The sequence below is a fragment of the Hylobates moloch genome, unplaced genomic scaffold, assembly GCF_009828535.3.
Source record: "Hylobates moloch isolate HMO894 unplaced genomic scaffold, HMol_V3 SCAFFOLD_9, whole genome shotgun sequence".
NCBI classification, from domain to species: Eukaryota; Metazoa; Chordata; class Mammalia; order Primates; family Hylobatidae; genus Hylobates; species Hylobates moloch.
In genome coordinates this window covers 73034954-73055138 of record NW_026652284.1, presented here as the reverse complement: position 1 = coordinate 73055138, position 20185 = coordinate 73034954, and the positions used below count along the sequence as shown (strand labels likewise).

At 34.4% G+C, this 20185-nt stretch overlaps 1 protein-coding gene across 11 annotated transcripts in view; it reads left to right on the top strand.

Annotated features, from left to right (window-relative positions):
• Positions 1-20185, top strand: part of TRIQK (triple QxxK/R motif containing) — an 86130-nt gene that overhangs the window by 6445 nt on the left and 59500 nt on the right. For 5 of the 11 annotated variants that reach the window (XM_032760032.2, XM_032760030.2, XM_058444488.1 and 2 more), the window contains one exon: positions 5095-5253. The exons of the other annotated variants lie outside the window; for them this stretch is intronic. The gene's annotated coding sequence lies outside the window, so the exon portion shown is untranslated. The remainder of the gene's footprint in view (positions 1-5094; positions 5254-20185) is intronic. 11 annotated transcript variants of the gene reach the window in all.

Here is a 20185-nt window from a genome sequence, read left to right as displayed (position 1 = left end):
TTTTTGACCCATGGTAAGTTGAGGAGCATCTGTATAAAGGAATCTAAACTACTTCATGTTTCCTTTTGAGGAAAAAGACCGTAAGATACCAGCTTATTATGAGATAATGCAATATCAACACAAAAGCCATTGTGTGTGTGTGTGTGTGTGTGTGTGTGTGTGTGTGTGTTTGTGTGTATGCATGTATATAACTGATGGTATACCCCAGGCTTTAAATAATTTTGTTAGATATAGCTAAAAATTGACTGCTAATATAAAACATTGTTTGCATGAGAAGATGTATACTGTACAATTAATTCAATAAGAAAGACCTAGATTTAAATAAAATTTTGTGAACTTCTGACTCATGTATGCCAGAGGGGAAACCTGATAATCCATGAGTATGAATAGATTAAAAAATATCCCCAAACAATTGATTAGCAAACTATGACCAGCAAGCCAGATCTGGCTCACCTTGTGTATCCTATGATCCGTGAGCTTGGAATGGTTTGTACATATTTAAAAGGTTGAAAAACATCAAAAGGATAATGTGGACATGTGGAAATTATGTAAAATTCAAATTTAATTGTTTATAAATAAAGTTTTATTAGAAAACAACCACACTCATTCGTTTACATGTGACATGTGGAAATTATGTAAAATTCAAATTTAATTGTTTATAAAGAAAGTTTTATTAGAAAACAATCACACGCATTTGTTTACATATTGTCTGTGGCTGCTTTTACAGTACAATACAATACAGCAGAGTTGTGTAATTGCCACAGAGGTGCACATGAGGCACTTTCATTGTCTTGCTCTGCATCTCAGCACACGAAAATCATAGTCACATTGTTATAATTTGATTTTCCCTCTTGACATCCAAAGCCTATAATATTTGTATCTAGAAAGCAGAAGAAGTTTTCCAACTCCTGACCTGAATTGTAAGCCATAGTATACTTTTCTTTTCAGTTCAAGGGACTCAGAGTTTTCAATTTTTGCCCTTCAGTGTTCGACTTACCCCAGCATCTCTTTGGTCTTATATGGGTTAAGGTTAACCTTAGGAATCTATTACTATTTGCATTTTATAATCCACGTCTTCTCTTTTCCATCTCTATTCCATAAATGAAACAAAATTCATGTAAATATTTTACAGTTTTATTTCCAAAGATGAAAATCAGGTAATATCTCAATATTATAATAAGAAATAATGGATACTATTATATGCCAAAATTCTAGATGTTTATAGAGATAAGTATGTACAATATTTAATAAGTGAGTTACATATCAATCAGATAACCAAAGATTTGTCCAGCAGGTATAGGTGAATTATACAGAGAAAGTACGTAATTGATTGAAATGGGGTCTTGAAGGGTGCCTATGAATTCAAGTTAGACAAGGCTAGGGCTGAGCAACATTGAAATAAGTAATAACAAGATTTGTAAAGCTATTAAGCTGTCAATGGGTTCTTGTGATTGGAAAATCAAAAGAAGTTTAGTGATTGGGGCCTAATCTAGAGAAAAGTGGGTAGAGTTGAGGCAGTATGAACCTGCTGGCAAAGGCTGAGGAGGCTCTTATATGACATGCAAAACTATTTGCATCTTGTAGGCAATGAGGATCCATTTCAGGTTTTCAAATGGAGAGCAATATGATCAAATTGGTATTTTGAAATGGTTCTGAAGCTTTTTCAAATACTGTACCACACTTTCTAAAATTCTTTAATTCTATGATTATACTTTCATGGAATAAAAGTTGTATTGAGGTATACATAGGTTTTCCTTTAAGGGGGAATATATAAACAATCCCCTAGTTACCCTAGGAACTTACGTGGTAGGTAAACTTATGTGAGCAGGCTGTTAAATAAATGTAAATCATTAAACATTTTTAGAATATTAAGAAGTTACTTATAAAGTAAAAACGTAATCTGTTCTGGCTTCTCCTGAGTAGATAGAACTGCTTTAAGACAATATGTATATGCTTGCATACTGCACCACTTTTATATATGGCTTATAAAAACTTTATGAAAGTTTGAGATGATCGAAGTTTAGTTATAGACCACTTGAATATATTTAGATTTTCTTTGCTTAGATATTTAAAAACAATGTTTAAATTAATGCTTTGCATTTCTTCTAATAAAATTAATACGTTTGTTTGGAATGCCTTTGTAAAATTTAAGTGAAAACATCCCCTTTGAACCTTGATCTAGATATATAATGAAAATAGTTACTCAGATGATATTGTCTCATATTTATGTAGACCTTTATATTTGACACATTTCCATAGAAATACTTCATTTCATTCTTACTTCATATATATATGTTTATATATGTGTATCTGTATGTGTATGTATACATAAATATACATATATTTTATGTACATACATTAATTTTATGTATACATACATGCATACGTATACTTATATACATACATATATGTATATATGCTTATGTATACATGTATGTATGTGTAAAAAGGGTCTTACTCCATTTTACAGAGGTAGAGTCTGTAGTTCTGGTGAATGGTCTCAACATACTCTAATACATAGAGGAAAGAGAGTAAGCTCTATAATCAGATAGATTTGAGTTCTAATCTGCTCCTTTCCCTGTCAACTTTGCATGCTTGGGCAAGTCAGTTAATCATTAGGAAACTCAATTTCCTCAGCTGGGAAATTGTACCTGTCATACAGAAATGTTATGAAAATTTGTGATATGTGATGTGCTTACCGCAGTGTTTGCCATGGTAGTTGCTAGTCAACAAATGCTTAGCTCCTATTATTACTAATATTAACAATCATCATTAATAAGGCTCCCAACACCCATCACTTGCATTTTCAAACTCCAAAAGTTCTTCAAAATTAAACTTTGTCAAGTTTTTTACAAACTTAATTGAGACGAAAAACAGACTTGAAATGACATGGGACTATTTAGGTAATTAATTGGCATAAGGTTTTTCTATGAAGTATTAATGGGCTTCCCCCACATCCTTTCAGGAGTGTTATGTAATTATGGTAGATGAGATTTGTTACATTTTTATAATCTAAAATCATTCAAGACATATCTAGCCCAAACATTTTGGATAAGGACTGTAGAGTTGTATTTTTATGATACTTGTATTTTAATAACAGCTTTATTGAGCTATATTTCACAATCATAAAGTTTATCATTTTAAAGTGTATAATTCAGGAGTTTTTAGAATATTCCCAATATTGTGCAACTATCTAATTTCAGAATATTTTCATTATCTCAAATAGAAATTCTGTACCCATTATGTCAGTTCCCATCCCTTCTGCCTTTGCTTCCTTGAGGAACCACTAATCTATTTTCTTTCTCTATTGACCTTCCCATTCTGGACATTTCATATAAAGGGAACAATAGAAGTTATGTATAAGTGGACTTTTGTGACTGACTTCTTTCACTTAGATACATGTTTACAAGGTTCATCCATGTTGCAGCATTATCAATATTTCATTCTTTTTAATATTCCACCATATAGATATATACCACATTTTTATACCTGTTCATCATGAGTTGTTTCTACTTTTTGGCTATTAGAATAGTGCTGCTATGAACATTTGTATATAAGTTTTTGTGTGGAGATGTTTTCATTTTTCTTGGACATATACCTAAGAGTAAAATTGCTGGTCACGTGGTAACTCTGTGTTTGGATTTTTGAGGAGCTGCCAAACTTTTCAAAGTGTGGCTGTATCATTTTACATTTCTACCAGCAATGTATGAAGGTTCCAATTTCTCCACATTCCTCATCTCCACTTGCATTTTTTTTAAATAACCATCCTACTAGGAGTAAAGTGGTGTCTCATTTTGGTTTTTATTTGGATTTTCCTAATGACTAATGATGTTGAGCATCTTTTCATGTGCTTTTTGGCAATTTGTATGTTTTCTCTGGAAAATTGTTCAAATACTTTGCCCACTTAAAATTGTATTATTTGATCTTTTATGTTGAGTTGTGAGAGTTCTCTATATATTCTGGATATAAGACTTTTATTATATATATGGTGTGCAAGTATTTTCTTCTATTCTGCGGACTGTCTTTGCACTTTTTTAGTCATGTTCTTTAAAGCATAAAATTTTTATTTTCATGGAGTTCAATTTGTCTGTTTTTTTATTTTGTTGCTTGTGCTTTTGGTGTTGTATCTAAGAGACTATTTTCAAACTCAAAGTAATAAAGTTTTATTCCTATGTTTTCCTTTAAATGTTTTATAGTTTTAGTCTTTGCATTCAGTTCTGTGATTCATCTTGAATTAAATTTTGTGTTTGGTGCGAGGAAGGGTTCAACTTTATTATTTTGTAGCACCTTTGTTAAAAAGGATTATTCTTTCATATTATTATTCTTGACTTGTATTGATAACACTATTTAAAAGTAACCCCAAAATTGCTATTTTTAATTATCTCGTTAGAATTAGTAAAGTAAAGCTTGTGTTCCCAAATAGTTGGGGTTAACTTTTGAGTTGGTATTATTATTAGACCCCAGTTTGGAAATATTTAAATTTTATACTCTTATCCATATGAGAGCAATTGCAGTGTAAAACTTGACATAAGTTCATTGCTTGGCATTTAATAGTTATTCGGTAAATATTCACTGAACAAAAATGAATAAATCATGCATTACCTGCTTATTATTCCATGTTGCTTTTAAAATGTGCATTTAGAAAGTAACATATACTTAAACATTTATAACTGAATAAATATAATTGTTTTTAAAGTCAAACTTGTGCAAATTAAAAATAACAGAAAATAATTTTATATCAGTCTCTTTACATTTATGCTTGACTTTAGAAAGCAGTGGAAGCATCTCCTGCTAATTTTCAGATAATTGTTTAAGACACACTGGGTCACATAAATTTAAGTAGATTTTTCTGTTACAGGACTTCTCAGAGCCTTCATAATAATATGAAAATGTGCCTTGTTAAAATGGGGCATAATATGCAACATTTTCCAATTATATTTGGCATAGAAACGTATTCGGATTGAATAAATAACAGAGTTGGCAAACCAAGAAACACCTTTTGGAAATGATTTCCCTGTGATTTAAATTTGTGGACAATTAGGGAACTGGAGATCATCCATTTACTATTTCTATGTACTTTGTTTTGAATTTCAGTAAGAAAAATCACCAAGAATATTATTTTTGGTATTTGGAATTGAATTTGCCAGGAATGCTAGCACTGCTACCTAACTAAAGACATTGGCTTTGGAAACATCTTGCCCCTTGGCAGCTCTCCAGAGTTTAGACTTGGCAGCATCAAAGACACAGCGCAAGGTGTGTTTATTTGATTTAACATTTTGCAAAAGGTGTTTTGATTTGTGGTTTGTTTTCTTTCACTTTGTACTTATTGCTTTGGGTTGTTTTCTTCTGGCAATGAACCTGGGTTCCAAGCATAGGTTTTTCTTATGGAAGGCAGTATTACAATAAGAAAATGTTTTTACTTGTATTTATTTTGTGATATTTCAGCAAATCCAAATAAATGAAGTAACATTTATAAAGCTATACATTTATAACTGACTTATTTGTTAAATGTTTAGTATTATCAATTGTCCATTAAAGATTTGTTGCTACATTAAATGCTTCGTCTGTCTTGATGTTCAGTACATTATTATACTTTGGTATATTGCAATATTTTGATAATTATTTATTGGTTTTAGTCACTGTTCCTGCATATTAAGTAATAAACATATTAATATCATCATAAAATATCATTTACTCAGCAATATTTCTTAGTAAATTGATACATCCATTTTTCTCATGTATTGTGGAGAGAGGAAATATGACATAAAATGGAAGAATATGGGCCTCTGTTTAGCTCTGACCTCATCGCTTACTGTTCTTTCCCACTCCTCACTCTACTCAAAGCCTTTAAATAGCTCTCCATTTTACTCAACATCAAATCTAAATAAAGCTTTTAAACTGGCTTAAATGACTCTACAGTACTTGAACCTTTGTTATTTCTCTAATTTCATCTTTAACTCTGCTCATCGTCATTCTCTTGCCCTGGGCATACTGCCTTCCTTTTTGTTCTCTGAACATGCCAGGCATTTTCTCATCTCAGAATTTTTGCACTTGCTATTCTTTCTACTGAATTGCTCTTCATCCATATATAGCAATTGTATGGGACCAATTTCCTTACTTTTCTTTTGGTCGTTATTAAAAGTTCACCGTCTAAATGGAGCCTTACCTGATGACCATCCAAAGCTTTATATTCTTTCTTTCCTCTATAATTTTTATCACTATCTATTAAACTATATATTTATACTTATTTGTCTTGCTTATTATCATTATCCTTCATAAGAATATAAGGCATATGAAGTCAGGAATTTTGGTTTGCTCTGTTTTCACTCATCTCTAGTAAGCGGAGTGGTCCCTGGCCCTTGATGAGTGAATGTATGAATGATCAATGAATCCAGTAAATGTGTTTTAACTACTTACTATGAGCTAGGCATTGACAGTTCCTACCTTCAGGAGTATAGTTTAACAAAGGAAATGGATAATTCCAGCAGCCATTTTACTATAGTATTGTGTTATAATAAGACTATGAATAGAATGCTGTCATCACTTGGAGAAGCAGCATTTAAATCAGACTATGTTGTACTTATGAAAGGCTTCTGGGGAAAAGTAACCCTTTGTATCAGTCAGAGGAGCTCAGGTTATGCTGTAGAAACAAGCAAGCCCAAATTTCAATGTCTTAACACGACACACAGACTACATATCCAAAATGAGTTGGTAGCACGGTTCTGGATCCAAGATTTAGAAGGTTTTATCCGAATATACTTCCATGATCACTGCAGCAGTGGGAAGGGAGTGTGGCTCATTATGCAATGGCATTTAGAGTTTCATTAGTCAAAGCAAATTGCTAAATTTTGAATGGGGAACTATGAAGTGCAGTACTGCTTTCTATCCAGAGGGAAAGGGGAATTGTAAGATTAATGAGTTGATTAATGACTGTCATACCTTTGTACTGATTTAAAGGAGTATAAGATATCCAGGTAAAAGATATTTAAAAGCATTTTCAGATGATACACCTAGGTATAGTTTTTTTGACATTTATCCTTTTTGGTGTTCTTTGAGTTTCTTAGATTTATGGTCTGGTGTCTGACATTTATTCTCAGTCATTATTGTTTCAAATATTTCTTCTGTTCTTATCTCTTTTTCTTCATCTTCTGATATTCCCATTATGCATATACCTTTTAGAGTTGTACCACAATCTTTGGGTATTCTGTTCTCTCTCTCTCTCTCTCTCTCTCTCTGTGTGTGTGTGTGTGTGTGTGTGTGTGTGTGTGTTTTATCTTTGTTTTCTGGTTTTGGAGGTTTCTATTGATTTACCTGAAGCTTAGAGATCTTTCCTCAGCTAGTGTTCAATCTATGAATAAGCTCATCAAAGGCACTCTTCATTTCTGCTATTGTGTTTTTGATCACCAGCATTTCTTTTGGTTCCTTCTTAAGATTTCCATCTCTTTGCTTACATTCTCCATCTGTTATTGCATAGTGTCCTTTATCCATTAGAGCACTTGGCATATTAATCATATTTATTTTAAGTTCCCAGTTTGATAATTTCAACATCCCTGCCATATCTGGTTCTGATGCTTGCGTATTTCTTCAAATTGTGGTTTTTTTCCCTTTCAGTATGCCTTATAATTTTTTTCTTGATAGTCAGATATGATGTACTGGGTAAAAGGAACTGCTGTAAATAGGCCTCTAGTAACATGGTGGTAAAGTATGGAGCTATGTGGTGCACTCTGTAGTCCTATTATTAGGTCTTAGTCATTTAGTGAGCATTGGCTTTTGGACTGTGAACTTCACAAGTGTTTCTCAGTTTCTTTTTCCCCCCACTTTAGTGAAGACAGGATGCCTGGAGTTGAGTATTTCTCTTCCTCCACATGAAAAGCTAGAGTGGGCTAGAGTTGGGGGTTTTCCTTTCCCCAGATCAGTTAGGCTCTGACAGTACCCAGCAAGTTAGCCTTTGATTAACTAGTTTCTCCTGAGGACAGATCTTGTTAAGAATGACAGAGTGCTGTAGTGTATTTCAAAATGGTTCCTTTTCCCCTCCCACTGGGATTTTTCTCAGGTGTTTACTGTGAGAAGCTAGTCGAGCTCCTGGGGGTAAAACTCACGGAGTGCGAGAGTCCTTCTCTGTCTTGGTTCCCCTAGAGTTTTTCATTCAGACTTTTTCATCCTGAGCCTCTAGCAATTTGTCAATTACAGTTCAGGTTTTTCTACCACAGCACTGGTTCCTATGACTCCTCTCACGGGTTTCTGTCTGGTAAGCTGTGACTCCGCATTTGCCTATTTCTCCAACCATGAGAGTCAGAATTGTGCTCTGTGTCCTCATTTTTCTTAAGAATCCAAAAAGAGTGCTGATTTTTCAGTCTGTTTAACTTTTTACTTGGGAAAGGGACGGAGTGGTGACTTCTAAGCTCCTTACATACAGAAATGGAAACTGGAAGCCTATGATAGATTTTTTAGGTGATAGATTTTTTTAGTAAGACATTTTCAGTTGGCCCTCCATATCAAGGGGTTTTGCATCCATGAATTCAGGCAATTGCAGATAAAAAATACTCAGGATAAAAAAAAAATAAAAATAGCCATACAACAGTAAAAAACAACAGAAAAATACAATAAAACAATTGTTTACATAGCTTTTACATTGTATTAAATGTTATACATAATCTAAAGATGATTTAAAGAATACAGGGGAATGTACAACATAGGTTAATGCAAATGCTACACCGTTTTATGTAAGGGATTCCAGCACCTGTGGATTTTGGTTTCCACAGGAGTCCTGGAACCAATCCCTGATGGCTATGGAGGGAGACCTGTATAATGTTATACTAAAGTTTAATATTCAAAAAGAAAATAGAAAAGTAGACTATTTATGGAAATTTTCTTAAAGGTTTTGGAAGATATTCGTTGGAATGTACTATAAGGGCTTTTCTAAAATTGTATTTCTTGTTTGCTATTATGTGTTGGACCTAGGGTTACTTTAAATATTTGAGATGCTAAACTTATCATTGGAAATTAAAGGTTTGAGGCTTTTATGGCAGAGCCAGTTTTATCTAAAGTCAGGCTATTGCTCTAGTAAGAGGAACAGTATTAACCTGCACAATACATGTAGTGGATATATAAAAGGAATTGTGACTTACAGACTTAGTAGAAAAAACATGAAGAAGTTTACAACTCCTGAAGAGAATACAGAATAAAGAATTGTGGAAGTGTTTACCTGAGAAATTTTTTCTTAGACTGAAGGATAATTTGCAAATTCCTACAACGATTAGAGATTAAGTTGCCAGCTTTAAAAATGGGGACCAGTGTGTAAGCCTTTTGTATGTACAGACGTACATGCACTAAGTATGTAAATACATACATATTGTGAGACTAGGTTCTCACAGTAAATATCTGACAAAAATCCCTGGGGGAGGGGAAAAGGAACCATTTTGAAATACACCACAGCACTCTGTTCTTAAAAAGGTCTATCCTCAGGAGAAACTAGTGTATACAAAAATTTACTTTCTAAATGTAACTGTTACTCTACTAATCCAGAGTTTCAAACATGTATGAGCAATAAGATAGCATACATAATTTGGCATTTTAAAAGTTATTCAAAGATACTTTTGTTGAAGCCACTTAGCTGATGATAGAAGATATTTAAAAGATCAAATTATACCAGAAATTGTACATTGTATATGTAATTAAGTTGTTATAGGCTTAGTGTATGCTGAGAGCATTCTTATATCCTAAGAACCTTAAATAAATGGAGCTCAAAAATGAATGTGAGATCAAGTTTGTATTTTTTTCTTTTTTCCTTCCTTCCTTCCTCCCTCTTTTCTTTCTTTCTTTCCTTCTCTTTCTTTCCTTCCCTTTCCTTCCTTTCTTTCCTTTCCTCTCCTCTCCTCTCTTTTCCTTCTTTCCTTCCTTCTTTCTTTCTTTTTCTTCCTTGACTGCATACTGCCTCAATAGTAATCGATTACATCAGCATGATGTAATGATGATGATAACATTTATTGAGCACTTACTATGTGAGAAGCACTTAATATAAATTAACTATTTAATTTAACCATTATAACATAGCCATATGAGATAGGTATTCTTACTGTACCTATTTTGAAAATGGAAAATAAGCCTATCTTAGTTAATCACCAAAAAGGATCAAAATCAGAAAGGAAACAAGTATGGAAGAGTTAACCTACCCTTTATCAGGCTCAGATTCTCATAAAATATAGCATTAAAAGAAGAAACTTAGACAAATTAAATTTAACAAGTTTAATTGAGCAAAGAATAATTCTCTAATCAGGAAGCCTCCCAGGCCAGAATAGGCTGAGAGAGAGATTAGCATAACCACATGGTGGAAGATTTATGGACAGAAAAAGGAAAGTTATGTACAGAAAACAGAAATTAGGTACAGAAACAGCCGGATTGGTTACAGCTTGGTGTTTGCCTCATTTGAGCCTGGTTTGAACAGTTGGCCACCTTTGGCCAAACCTCAGTGATTGGCACAAAAGACGGTTGCAGTCTGTTTACACATGGAAAGGTTACAGTTTACTGTGCACAGAGAAACCATTAGGTCAAATTTAGAATATATAAGGAGGCAGCATTGGGCTAAACTTAACAATTGTTTATATTTGAAAACTCAAAGCATTTTCAATTAAGTTTACAATAATTAAACATCAAATATGTACGTTTCAAATTAACATAATTGTCTTTTGGAGAATATTTACTCAAAAATATCTATTGAGCATACACTATGTGCAGACATTGTCCTTATTTTTTAAGATTCTTCAGTGTACAAAACAAAGATCCCTGCATTCTTGTTCAGGGAAGTGAGGAAATAAACAGTGGACTAAATTTAATATGAAAAAAACTTTTAAACATTTTAAACTAGCTGATAGGTATAAGGTAAAACAACTTTTCTGTTGCAAGGATATGATATTGATAATCATATTGTTGCAATGAATTCATTGTTGCAATGAAATGATAATCTCATTGTTTATTTCATTTCATAATATCTACATTAATCATGAAAAGGAAGAAATACTGATTGCTGTAAAATGATCATTTGTTTTAAATACTTAGAGATTAAATGTTGTTGACCATTACTCTGGCGAAATTTCTCTCTCTCCTTCCTCTTTACTGAAGATGCAGCATTCCCAGTAAGCAATTAAATGTCATTTGCCATTTGTAGAGCAACTTTGTTTTCTATGATTACAGACCTAGGTGGTCCATAGCTAAAACAGAATAAAAGTGAATTAAAAAATAAAAAATGGTCCTAGGATGTATTTTTCCTATGAAGGACAAATTTAAGCATAATCTTTGTGCCTTTACTACAAATGCATGATTAAAAATTCAGGTTTGTTCTTTTTGTTTGCAGTATATGGGTGTGTTTTTATGTGTATGAGAAAAAGAATAAGGGAGAGAATGAATATGAAAAGGAGAATTAATTATGTCAGGGCTCCCTGTGTGCATTTGTTTCAGTAGCCTTTCAGAATCCTATCATTGTAATTCAGGGAATTGACTAAACACATATATTTTTAAAATAGAAGACACCATTTTTTTCCTGTCTTATTTTTCTTCTACCATCCCTCAAGTCATCTCAGTGTTACTATACTTAATATTCCTTTACGTTAGATGTAACCAGTACCACCCTCTGGACTGCTCTATTTGGTAAACTGTCTTGTATTAATTAATTCTTTCTTGTGAATATTTTAAAGACTTAAGTAATGAATGTAGTTTATGGGCTTCATTATTGAAATAGTAATTATGTGGTACAGTGAAAAAATTAAATGTTCAATCACAAGGCCATTAAAGAATGAAAAACAGTGAAGGGCAAAAGAAAAAAGAAGGCTTTTTTTTTTTAATCTGAGGCGGAGTTTCACTCATCTTGCCCAGGCTAGAATGCAATGGCGCAATCTCGGCTCACTGCAACCTCCACCTCCTGCGTTCAAGTGATTTTCCTGCCTCAGCCTCCTGAGTAGCTGGGATTACAGGCGTCCACCACCATGCCTAGCTAATTTTTTGTATTTTTAGTAGAGACAGGGTTTCACCATATTGGCCAGCTTGGTCTCGAACTCCTGACCTCAGGTTATCCACTCACCTCAGTCTCCCAAACTGCTGGGATTACAGGCGTGAGCCACCATACCTGGCCATGAAACAAGGCATTAAGATAAAGTCCAAACTTAAGTGTGTATATATATATATATATATAAAACACTGTTGAGAGAGGCATAGGAAGGATTTTTGCAGAGGATAGAATCTGTATTAAAAGAAAAGTCTAATCTCTTAATAACTAGATTTTTGTACTGTTAGAGATAACATGGAGGTCTTTAGAATAGGCTCTAAAAACCTTTTAGAAAAAGTAGAAGTGACACATGTAGTTAAAAAATAAATGAGCCAGGCGCCGTGGCTCACGCCTGTAATTCCAGCACTTTGGGAGGCCCAGGTGGGCGGATCACGAGTTCAGGAGATCGAGACCACCCTGGCTAACACGGTGAAACCCCGTCTCTACTAAAAATACAAAAACAAAAAATTAGCTGGGCGTGATGGCGGGCGCCTGCGGTCCCAGCTACTCTGAGGCTGAGGCAGGAGAATGGCGTGAACCAGGGAGGCGGAGCTTGCAGTGAGCCGAGATTGTGCCACTGTACTCCAGCCTGGGCAACAGAGCGAGACTCTGTCTCAAAAAAAAATAGTAAAATAAAATAAAAAATAAAAAATAAATGGTAGGGAGTATGACACATAAAGGAGAAATATGGTTCAATCAGAGAATATTATTATGGCTAGTAATGTGAAAAAATTAGAAAACAACACAAAAATATTAATTGCTTTAGGCAGTTTATTCATTGAATAAAAGTTGTTTGCTTTCAAAACATCCCATTTTCTGATCTGAGCTAAATAGGGCAATTTTAAAGATAGGGGTTCAGAGTAGTTCATAGCCTTTTTATTACATTCATTTTTAAATGCCTTATTTGAAAGGGAATGTCCTGGTTTATGCTTTTCATACTTTTTCCCTTTTAGAAAGAGGCAGATGGTATGAAAACTGGACTCCCTTATTTAAAGGGAATGTTGATATTTATAACCAAGCTTATCTCCAGCAAGATTTGTTTTTTGCAGCTGTTCCAGGTTGGAAAAAAATATTATATTAAAGCTCTGGCTTGTTTTTCTTTCCATATTTAGGGGGGGAAATCTTCAAAATGTGAAAAAGTAATGTTTGATTTTAAACATGAATGCAATGTAAACTGTGATTTTTTCCATCTATATGTGAATTTTCTGTTTGTATGCTGTGATATTACTCTTTTTGTTTCACTGATCTATTTCCTAGATATATCACACTTGAGAAATAATTTACTCATTATTTTCTATATATCATCAAAGTATCCTAGGAAATGTAGTAGACTTTCATTAAGGCTTAGCCTTTGTTATTAAATAGACCACTTTCTAATTTTCCATTTTGATATTTTAGTCATTTATTTTTTTGCCCAGAGCATATTTTCACTGGGAAAGTAAATTTATTTTTAGTTCTTAGTTATATTATTTAAGTTAAGATATATATTTTTCTTTTTATTTTCTATTATTTGCTTCTATTTTTAATTAGAAATGCTACTTTTTTTCTGGACATGTTTTAGTACTTTTTAAAATAAGTTAATTGATAATTAACTGTATTTTATATCCTAAATTTAATACATATAGCTACTTCTTGGGGCACATGCTAAAACTGGAATGAATATCCATGCCTGCACATGCATATAATCTTTGAACAAATATGTATCTATATACATACCTATACAGTACATAAGGAGGAAAAAACAAATGTAAGTTGGTCACTAAGCTGTCCACAGCTGCACGAGCAAACACAGACTCTTGCTTAGTCATGTGAAGCATCTCCAGACAGGCTGTACAGGACAAGTCAGTTAGATTGAGGAAGAAAAATAATTTATCTGCCAACGTCTTCCTATCTCTCATTTCACGTTGGTCAAAGCTCACCTTATGGTATGTTACTGTCCCTGTACTTTCAGATTATGTCCCCTGACCCCAGTAGGCGATTGTTGGGGAAGTTAGATCCTACACCATATGCTTTGTGGCTTCACTGGAATCTGGAGGTGGCAGGAGGAACTGAGCTTCCATGCATCAGGGTGTAGATATTGCTGTTGCTGTGAAAGTGGTGATAGGGCTGTGCCTTCATCTTCACTACAGAGAAAGCCACATCAATCAGTGGTATTGGAAAATGACTTGAAGGTAATGGCCAGTGCTGTCCATTGGGCAAGTGACTGAAAGTCCGGTATGTAGTGAATTGGGTGAGATACATAAATTGGGCCCAACATAGGATAATGGGTAATGATTGCATTTGTTCTGCTTCTTTAAAAATTATTTGTCATATGTAAATACACCTTTGACAGTACCTACACCATAGTTAGCACTCATTATCTATTTAATTTTTTTATTAACTTTGTTTTATTAAGATATAATAAACATACATATTTATAGGGTACAGTAAGATGTTTTAATACATGTATACATTGTGCAAAATCAAATCAGGGCATTTAGCCAGCATATCCATCACCTTATATATTTATCATTTCTTTGTGGTGAGAACATTCAAAATTCTCTTGTCTATTTTAAAATATACAATACAATATTGTTAACCTTAGTTATCCTAATCTACAATAGAATACCAGAATTTATTCCTTCTAACTGTAACTGTGTACTGTTAACCAAAATTTACCTGTACCCACCTCCTTTTCCCTTGCTAGCTTCTGTTGACCACCGTTCTGCCTTCTGCTTTTATGAGATCAACTTCTTTAGATTCCACATGTAAGTGAGATCATGCTGTAGCTGTCTTCCTGTGCCTGGCTTATTTCTCATAACATAGTGTCCTCAAGATTTATCTATGTTGCCATGAGTGCCAGGATTTCATTCTTTTTTATGGCTGGATAGTATTTCATTACATATATATGCTTCATTTTATTTATCCACTTATTCGTTTATAGACACTTAGGTTGATTTCATCTCTTGGCTATTGTGAATAGTACTGTTATAAACATTGGAGTGCTGATACCTCTTTGACAAACTGATTTTATTTGTTTTTGAATATATATCCAACAGTAGGATTGGTGGATCATATAGTAGTTGCATTTTTTTTTTTTTTTGAGGAACCTTCATACTCTTTTCCATAATGGCTGTACTAATTTACATTCCCACGACCGTGTGTAAGAGTTTTCCTTTTCTCCACATGCACACCATTTGTTACTTTTTAATTATCTTTTTGATAATAGCCATTTTAACAGGTGTAAGGTGCTGTCTTGTTGTTTTGATTTGCATTTTCCTAATGATTAATGATATTTTCATATAACTGTTGGCCATTTGTATGTCTTCCTTTGAGAAATGTCTATTCAGGTCTTTTGCACATTTTCAAAATGGGATTATTTGGGGGTTTTTTGTATTGAGTAGATCGACTTCCTAATATAGTCTGGATATTAACACATGCATAGTTTACAAATATTTTCTTCCGTTCTGTAGGTTCTCTCTTTACTCTATTGCTTGTTTCCTCTGCTTTTTCCTCTTCTAAAAAGCTTCTAGCAGAATCCCATTCATCTATTTTTTGCTTTTGTTGCCTGTGCTTTTGGAGTCTTACCCAAAAAAATCCTTGCTCAATCCAATGTGTGTCCAATATGGTGTTTTCCCTGTTTTCTCCTAGCAGTTTTATTGTTTCAGGTCTTACATTTAAGCCTTTAATTCATTTTGATTTAATTTTTGTATATGGCAAGAGATAGGAATCTAGCTTCATTCTTCTGTATGTGGATGTCCACTTTTCCCAGAACCATTTATTGAAGAGACTGCTCTTTTTCTATTCTGTGTTCTTGGCACCTTTGTTGAACATCAGTTGGCTGTAAGTGTATGGATTTATTTTTGGGTTCACTATTCTGTTTCATTGTCTCTGTGTCTGTTTTTACGCCAATGCCATGCTGTTTTGGTTACTGTAGCTTCATAGTATATTTGAAAGTCAGGTAATGTGATGCCTCTAGCTTTGTTCTTTTTTGCTCAAAATTGCTTTGGCTATTCAGGGTGTTTTCTGGGTCCATATGAATTTTAAGATAGTTTTTTTCTACTTCTATGAAGAATGTCATCGGGATTTTGACAGGAATTGCATTGAATCTGTAGATGATTTTGAGTAGTATAGACATTTTTACAATAGTGATTCTTCCAATTCATAAACATGGAATACTTTTCCATTTATGTGTGTCTTCAATTTTTTGATCAGTTTTTAAAAATAGTTTTCACTGTGGAGAGTTTTCACCTCCTTGGTTAAATTTATTACTAAGTGTCCCATTTTTTTTTAGCTATTGTAAATAAGATTGTTGTCCTTATTTCATTTTTAGATAGTTTGCTTTTAGTATATATAAATACCACTGATTTTTGTCAGCCAAGCGTAGTGGCTTATGCTTGTAATCCTAGCACTTTGGAAGGCTGAGGCAGGCAGATTGCCTGACCTCAGGAGTTCAACCAGCCTGAGCAGCATGGTGAAACTCTGTCTTTACTAAAATACAAAAAATTGGCCAGGTGTGGTGGCAGGCACCTTTAGTCCCAGCTGCTTGAGACGCTGAGGCAGGAGAACTGCTCAAAACCCAGAGGCAGAGGTTGTAGTGAGCCAAGACTGTGCCACTGAACTCCAGTATGGGCAACGGAGCTATATTGTCTAAAAAAAGAGGAAATACTACTGACTTTTGTATGTTGAATTCAAATCCTGCAGCTCTAGTGGAATCTTTAATATTTTCTCCATATAAGATAATGACATCTGCAAACGGGCACAATTTAAATTCTTCCTTTCCAACTTGGAGGCCTTTTAATTCTTTCTCTTGCCCAATTTCTCTGGCTAGGACTTCCAGTACTATGTTGAATAGAAGTGGTAAAAGTGAGCATCCTTGTCTTGTTCCAGATCTTAGAGGAAAGCTTTCAACTTTTCCACATTCAGTATATTAGCTGTGGGTTTGTCACATATGGCCTTGTGTTGAGGTGCGTACCTTCTACATCTAATTTGTTGAGAGTTATTATCATGAGGGGATGTTGAATTTTGTCAAATGCTTTTTCTGCATCTGTTGAAAAGATCATGTGGATTTTGTCATTCATTCTGTTAATGTGATGTATAATATTTATTGATTTGCATACGTTGAACCATCCTTGTATCCTGGGGTGAATCTCACTTGATCATAATTAATGATATGGGCTCTTCCTAGTATTTTGTTGAGGATTTTTGCATCTATAATCATCAGAATAGTTTTCGTTTTTTGTTCCATCCTTGTCTGATTGCATTATCAGAGTAATTATGGCCTCATAGAATGAGTTTGGAAGTATTCCCTCCTCTTCAATTATTTGGAATAATTTTAGTAAAATTAGTATTAGTTCTTTATTAAATGTTTGGTAGAATTCAACAGAAAGGTATCATGCCCTGGGATTTTCATCGATGAGAGACTCTATTACTAATTTAAGCTGGTTAGTTATTATTGTTCTGTTCAAATTTTCTATTTCTTCATGATTCAATCTTGGTACCTTGCATGTTTCTAGGAGTTTATCCATTTCTTCTACATTATCCAATTTGTTGTCATATACTTGTTCATAATTATCTCCTGTGACCTTTTGCATTTTTGTGATTTCAGTGCAATGCCTTCTTTTCCATCATTAATTTATTTGAGTCTTTTCTCTTTTTTTAAAATGTAGTTTGGCTAAGAGTTTGTTAATTTTGTTTCTCTTTGCAAAAAACAACTAACTCTTCATTTGTTGACTTTTTGTATTTTTTTAAAGTTTCTGTTTTATTTATTTCTGCTCTGATTTTTATTTCATTCTATTTATTTTAAGTTTCATTTGTTCATTTTTCTAGTTCCTTGAGGTGCAATGTTATCGTGTTTATTTGAGATCTTCTTTTTTGATGCTGGCATTTATTGCTCTAAACTTATCTCTTAGAACTGCTTTTGCTGTATCTCATAGGTTTCGATGTGTTGTTTTTATTTGTCTCAAGAAATTTTTAAATTTCCCTTTTGGCTGGGTGCAGTGGCTCATGCCTGTAATGCCAGTGCTTTGGGAGGCCAAGGTGGGCAGATCACCTGAGGTCAGAAGTTCAAGACCAGCCTGGCCAAGAGGGATGCTAAAATACAAAATAAATATTCCACTAAAATACAAAAATTAGCTGGGTATAGTGGCAGGCACCTGTCATCTCAGCTACTCAGGAGGCTGAGGCAGGAGAATTGCTTGAACCCAGGAGGCGGAGGTTGCAGTGAGCCAAGATCACACCACTGGACTTCAGCCTGGGTGACAGAATGAGACTCTGTCTCAAAATAAATAAATAAATAAATAATAAATAAATAATAAATAAATTTCCCTTTTAATTTCTTCATTGACCCATTCATTTTTCAGAAGGATGTTTTTCAATTTCTATGTATTTGTAAAGTTTCTAAAGTTCTTCTTGTTATTGATTTCTATTTTTATACCATTGTGGTCAGAAAGAAACTTGATATTATTTTAGTTTTCTTAAATTTATTAAGACTAGTTTTGGGTCTAACATATGATCTATCCTGGGAAATGTTCTATGTGCAGTTGAGTAGAATGTATATTCTTCAGCAGTTGGTTGGAGTATTCTGTAAACATCTGTTAGGTTCTTTTGGCCTAGAGTGCAGCTTAAATTCAATGCTTGTTTGTTAGTTTTCTGTCTGCATGATCTGTCCATTATTGTAAGTGATGTGTTGAAGTCCTGTGCTGTTATTGTGTTGGAGTCAATTTCTCTCTTTATACCTACTAATATTTGCTTTATTTATTTGGGTGCTCCAATGTTGGGTGCATATATATTTACAAACATTACATCCTTTTGCTGGAAAAGCCCATTTATTATTATATAATGACCTTCTTTGTCTCTTTTTTGGTTTTAAAATTTAAAGTCTATTTTATTTGATATAAGTATAGCTACTCCACTCTCATTTGCTTTCCATTTGCATGCAATATCTTTTTGTGTTACTTCACTATCAGTTTGTTTGTGTCCCTGACAGTGAAGTGATTCTCTTGCAGACAGTATACAGTTGGGTCTTTTTTTTTTTTTTTTTTTTTTTTTGATTAAATCTATTCAGCAACTCTAAGTCTTTTAATTGGAGAATTAAATCCATTTACATTTAAGGTGATTATTGATAGGTCTGTACATTTGAGAAGACCGCCCTCACTTCTCACATTTACAGGAGTTCTTTGACGTGGATAGAATTTCATTATTTTGTCTAGCCTGTGATTCATGAAGGGTCAGCTGGTGATGACCCTGAAGAGAATTTATGTATTCTCTAGTTGGCTGGGCCACTACCTTCTCTCTGATGTCAGATAATGCTATTCTCTGGGTTCTGCTGACTGGTGAGACCACTGACCAGGCTCTCCTATTAGGTGGAGCTGCTGGCTGGGTACTGCAGTGGCTTCTGGTTAGCCCAGATATAAGACATATTCCTTGGCTGGGTAATTCTGCTATTTGGGATCTGCGGTTGGGCAAGGGTGCAGGCTGCAAGGTTAGGTGGAGTTGCTTCTCTGGACAGGTGGGACCTGAGGCTATGCTCCTTAGGAATGCATGATGAGGGTTTGCTTCCCTCTGTGTGTGGTACCCTGGGATGGGCATTAGGCTGAATTGAGTGGCTGTTTGACCTCTCGGATCAAGCAGGACTAGTGCCTACATTTCTCCCAAATGCATAGAGGCAGGAATCTCTCTGCCTGAGTAGGGTTGTAGGGTGGGTTTGTTGGCTGTGTTGAGCCACACTGCTTGCCTTCCCAGGTCAAATAGGTATAGCCCCTTTGCTTCTCTGAGATCTGTGGAGGAGGGCATCTCTTTGCCTGGGGAGGTTGTAGGGTGAGCTTTTTGGTTGTGTGGAGCCATTGCTTACCTTCCTGGGCAAAGCCAGCGTAGCTTCTTTCCTTCTCTGATATCCCTTCATGTCTCTGACATCCATGAAGCTGGGAGTCTTCCTGCCATATGGAGTCATTGGGTAGGCATTTTGGCTGTGTGGAGCTGCTGTTTACCCTGCTGGGTCAAGCCATTCTAGCCCCTTTGCTTCTCTCAAATTCACAAATAAAACAATTCTGTGAGCTCACACAGAGTGGGGAGATATTAAGGTTTGGACCACTCAGAATGGCATGTCTTCATAATCAACCAGGGCATTTAGTTGAGACCCCATTGCGGATAATGTTTTAGAAGTAGGCT